Below are 6,000 nucleotides of genomic sequence, written 5' to 3' on the forward strand. Positions count from 1 at the left end.
TGACTTCACAGACTCCCACGGTTCTCAGAACCACACTTTGAGAACCTCTGTTGTAAGGACATATTTCTTATGGGGTTGGGATGGGGAAGGGAATGGTCCAAATGTGGGGCTGCCTGGGCCCCTGGACACCAGCCCTGTACCTTGTTGCTTGATCTTCTGGGCCCTGCAAACTAAGGACACTGCATAATGGCCATCTTGCACCCCTCCTAAGGCATTGTAGCTGTACGGGCAAAAGGGCCTGCATTTTCCACAACTTCTTTCTCTTCACCACAGACCATAAAAAGCTATAGTAACAAGTTCACAGTGTGCTTCCAGCCTTATGCTTTCCAATTAGAATTTTTCTTTTAATTGCCCATCTTTGTACAGCCTAAAAGTATCATCTTTTTTTTTTAAATAAATGTATTTATTTATTTATTTTTGGTTGCATTCGGTCCTTGTTGCTGTGTGCGGGCATTCTATAGTTGTGGCGAGTGGGGGCTACTCTTTTTTTTTTTTTTTTTTTTTTTTTTTTTTTTGCGGTATGCGGGCCTCTCACTGTTGTGGCCTCCCCCGTTGCGGAGCACAGGCTCCGGATGCGCAGGCTCCGCGGCCATGGCTCACGGGCCCAGCCGCTCCGTGGCATATGGGATCCTCCCAGACCGGGGCACGAACCCGTACCCCCTGCATCGGCAGGCGGACTCTCAACCACTGCGCCACCAGGGAGGCCCAAGGGCTACTCTTCATTGTGGTGCGTGGGCTTATTGCAGTGGCTTCTCTTGTTGTGGAGCATGAGCTCTAGGCACACAGGCTTCGGTAGTTGTGGCACGTGGGCTTAGTAGTTGTGGCTTGCGGGCTCTAGAGTGCAGGCTCAGTAGGTGTGGTGCATGGGCTTAGTTGCTCCGCGGCATGTGGGATCTTCCCGGACCAGGGCTCGGACCCGTGTCCCCTGCATTGGCAGGTGGATTCTTAACCACTGCACCACCAGGGAAGTCCCTAAAAGAATCATCTCTAATGGATATGGGATCAGTCAGAGATTCTAAAATTATGGTCCAGCAACAACAGCAGCAACTCATAATTTGTTAGATATGCAAACTCTGTGGCTCCACCTCAGATCTACTGAATCAAGAATCTTTGTGGTTGAAGCCTAGCAAGCTGTGGCTTAACAAGCCCTGCAGGTGATTCTGATGCACCTACTAGGCTAAGTCAGTCTTGACTAGGATCCCTTCTTATAAAGGAAACAAAGCACAGCTGGGAAGTGCAGCTTCTTTTGCCCTCTCTCGTCTCCTCCCCTTCCTGAATGTGGACAGTGGGCAGAGATACAGAGAATCAGTTCCTGGTGTTGGGGGCAGACAAAACCAGGCAACAGGGGTTCCTTGAGAAGAAGCATCAGCTAGAAGGTGAGAAAAGTGAGTTGTATAAAACAAAATTACCTTGCTTCTGGTTACTGTTAATTAGTCTTTCCTTGTAGTTTGAATTAAGCCTTTAATCAAAGTTCCAACCTCATCTCTGCCCCTTGCTTGTATAAAAATTAGACCAGGACCATATTATGTGGAACAAAGCCACCTGTGGTCACCTTGATGGTAATGGGGGTTATCCAGAAAACCTTCAAAGAAGTGGAATCGGAGTGAGAACTGCCCTCTGCACCTGGAGACTCCCCTCTAGAACACTTTGGCAGGTTCTGAGTTTGCTCCTATTAATGAAAGAGGCTTCATTATAGTTCATTCAGATGTCTGTGAGTACCATAGGGATAACCAACTACATCTCCTCTTCTAATACAATCTTGCACTCATATTTTTGCTACTTGCAAAAAATTTGTAAAGTACAAAATAACAAAAATAAACTATTTTAACCCAGAATACATAAGTAGCCTTTATTAATGATTTTGTTAATATTTGTTAATATTTTTGTATAAGTTTTTTTTTTTAATTTTGTGTTCCATTGGAGAAAATTTTATTAAGAAAATTAGCCAACAAAATTTACTGGGGTTGACCGGTAAGATTGCTTTTATATATATTGAAAGAAGGTTTGAGGGGAAGAGAAAGAGAAAAGATCTACATGGTGTGATATCAGTTGCAGTGTTGATATCCTTCTTGGGAAAAATTCAGAAGCAAATCTTCTGGGGATTAAATGATGTTTTCAAATGTATTTCACATATTACAGCAATTTCTGTATATTTTTGAAAACCTCTGAGTGTGAGTGTGTGAGCTTGCAGGCACACATGCAAATGAGAAGGGGAGAGAAGAAAGTCAGATATTCCCTCCCTTCTGAAAGACTTTTTAATCTTTGAGGGAATCTTGTCTCTGAAGAAAAATAGCAAGAAAAAGAGGCCATGTTTTTCAAGGATAAATGAAATTGGGAATTTTTTTTTCTCTTTTATCTGCTTTTTCTTTTCTTTTTTTTTTTTTTAATTGTGAGAAGCTGGTTTCAGGTAAGTGATAGGCTAAGTAGGGGTGATTATTGAAGAAAGATTTCATACAATGGCTTTGAAAAGAATAGTACAGATTTTTTTTTTACTGTTATCTTTCACTGAATTGGTTTGTATAAAGGAGGAAATTCATCCAATTTGTTCTTGTGGTTATTCCTTCCCTGTTTCTGTGAGTTTATTACTTATTTCAAGGAACAGAGGGGAGAAGAGCCCCACTTAGAACCTTTGACACCAGGAGGCTTCTTAAATGTCTATTTTCATGAAAACCCAGGATGGGGCTTGTGGGCATTCCCACCTAGGAATATTGTACTCATGCTGCAGTGGCCAAATCTCCAAAAGAATGAGGAATGGGGAGTAGCTATGAGAAGCTCTGCTCTGTGTAATAGTAGGGTGCTTGTTCTCCGTGTTAGAATGGGGACTATGATTCAGAACTCCCTAACCTAAGGGAGCTGTATTCAGAGACAATTGGCAGGCTATGGCATGATCAAGCAAAAGGAAAGTTGAGTCCTGGTTGTGGGTTGAGTTGGGTCTTTGGGGGAAAAGAGGATCCCGGGACTCATGAACTCACTTCTTCATGCTTTACTATGTCTAGAGTCCTCACACAGCTTCAGTATGTCTCCCATCTCTTTGTGGCTCCACTAGGAGCCTAAAGGGATCCTGATGTCATCTACCTCTAAGGGCAGCTGAGACCCTCTGTGGCTCTGAGAAACTCTTATTAAAAGCCACACTAAGGTTCAAGAGCATGGTGGAGCAGTCTAGGGATTCATTTTAGGAGGTGTGGGAGCATGAAAAAGTGTTTTACTGCTACCCTAAAAATTGAGAACTAAATGAAAGAAGGTCTAACTAACTAAAGCCCACCTCCTTGATTGTGAGTTCCTTAGCTGAGACCTTTGGCCATTTCCTACTGTGTCTTTTAAGCCAGGTTGAAGAGCTCCAAGTAGAGATACTTGAGATCTGTTACTGTTGTGGGTCATGATATGGAGAGTGGGGGTGGGACTTAGAATGCTGAGTGTGAAAAACAGATGAAATCTCCACTCTGGATTATATACAGATATGTCTGTTTTCCTACATCATTCTTCTATAACAAATTTTAAAGTTTTGAAAATCTTTTAAATGCTTTCCCTATTTCATCAACTACTGTCTCACATTTGGGTTTTCTCTCTCTCTCTTGCTCGATTTTTATTACCTTTCCTTCAATTCCTGTATTTTTGTTTTTCTCGTGAGCTCCCTCTCTCTTTTGTTGTCATTTTGTTCATGTACTCAATAATAGTAGTAATTAAAACTTCTGCAAGACACTGATCCAATTACTCCCCTTTGAGATAGGTACCTAATTTGTTTTGCAAACGGGAACATGGTTGCATCTCATCTCAAGTTGACCAGGGCTAGTGAACAATGGGTCTGAGAATCAAACTCAGCAGTTAGCTTCAGGGCCTGTGCTCTTAACCACAGGCCACAGTGCTCTCCACTGTCTTTTTCACTTTGGCTGTTAAGAAACAGCAGAAGCTTCATGCCAACTCCTTGAAATGGGATTTTCTAGCACCGAGAATAATTTTGAAATGTGCAGGAAGTTTTGCCCGTTGTCTCCTGTATCAGTATCTCATATTCTCTACAACCCTGCTGATATTCCCCAAGGATTATTTTTCTTTTGGATTTGTTGGCACATCAATTAAAGTAAAGACAGTTTACTTTGGTCCAGGCACTGTTTGAACCTCTTTTTCTCTATATCTGCCCGCAGGGTCACAGTAACCCTTTTATGCAAATTTCTCTACAAATGCATCTCTTCTTTTGCACTGCTTTCTCTAAGTTCCTTTATAATCCTGATGTCTCTATTGTTCTACTCTCATCTCAGATCCTTTACCTGGACTTTACTTTCCTCTTCCTCTCTTCCTATTTACATAATCCCAAATATCCCTTGTCCTGTTAGGCATGACCTCCTCCCATGTTTGTGGAATCAGTCAGGACAGGAGAACCTTCACTCCAGCTTCTGGAAATGAGGCCACATCACAGGAACATGACTGAACATTCTGGAAAACTTCTTTTTCCACTTCCTCCCTTTGATCCTACATCTTTATTGCTGGGTCTCAGGTAAGAACAAGCAGCAGCCATTTCTCATTCTGGGATATTTAGATGATCAACACATCTTATGTTATGAAAGTGAAGAGCAAGAGCAGAGTCCTGGAATGTGGGTAGAGACATTCCAGACTTTTGTACTGAGATCTGGGCCAGACAGAGGACTGAAGGAGAAGGAGAAAGATTTCAGAGTGATTTTGTCAGACACCATGGTTCAGTAGGGCCAGAGTAGAGGTGCATATAAGAAGACAGTCAAAAGCCTGTGGCAAGGACAGGGCCTGTTCCTTCACAGCAGAATTGTAATATAGACAGTAGATTTTAGCAAAGAGATGCCATGTCTCAGAGCCAGCATCAGAAACTTCCACAATCCAGAAGAGTGGGAGGTCATAAGAACTAGCCTGACTGTCCCTTCAGAGTATGTGAGGCACGGGGACTGTGAGAATAGAACAATTTCTATCTGAGAGTGGGGGCAAGTTTCAGTCTCTTCAGGCCACACTTACTGGTAAGGTCCAGTGGATGACTCAGTTATGGGTTTTTAACATCTGTCTATTAAAGGCAGGATATGCCACCCTCTACTCAGAAATATTCCCATGGACAGAAGTCCACAAGGCCCATAATAATAAGACTTTCAGTGAAATATGGAGACATCAGAAGGGGCTTCCTGCAGAAGAGAGGTACTGACCTTCTTCACCACTCAGTCCTAGAATCACCAAGTCTTTTCCCGGTGCTCTATGAGGAGATGAACATCTCTCCCATTCAGTATTGTGCATATCTGTGTCAACACTCTTTTACTATGCTGTATTCAGAGTAATTGTCCAGCTGCCCTTGAAGGGTCCCACAACAGAAAAAATATTTACTGTGCCAATTTTCCAGAGAACTAGAGATGCATTTAATAGAAATCTGGAGCTTGAAATGTGGAGCTATCTCACTGAATCCACTATATCCAGGGCCCTCACTCTCTGGATGCAGATCCCTGAGATCAGCTTATTAGGAAGAGCAGATATAGCCGGTTTTATTCCTCCCCTTCTCACCCCCAAATAGGCTGAACAGTATCCCATCCCTCATTCTCTTCCTACAATGTAACTTCAATACTGCTCCCCATTGAAAGTGTTCTGTCCCTTTGAACATGGGTAGGGTTGTGGCAATAACAGATAAGATACTCTGTGTTGCACAAAAGGTAGAATAACTTCCATCTGACAGTAATGGGATCCTCGCTCTAGGAAGCTAACTACTATGCTGAGGAAGCCCCCAAGAAACTACATGAAGAGGTTATATGAAGATATTCTGGGCAACAGTACCAGCTGAGGTAACTCAGAGAGCGTCAACTGACAGACTTGTGAGTGAGGTCTTCTGTGTTTCCAGTGCATGTTCAGTTACCAAGAGAATAACCACTAGGTGGGTCTACAGACCCAACAGACTCACTATACTCTGGGATTTTCCAGAGCTGCATTTCTTACCTGATTCTCATTAGTTCCCAGTCTAACATGAGGTGAGGGTTACGCTTCAGGTCTCCAGTTATCAATTAA

This window comes from Mesoplodon mirus (genome assembly GCF_964341445.2).
Source record: "Mesoplodon mirus genome assembly, chromosome: 7".
NCBI classification, from domain to species: Eukaryota; Metazoa; Chordata; class Mammalia; order Artiodactyla; family Ziphiidae; genus Mesoplodon; species Mesoplodon mirus.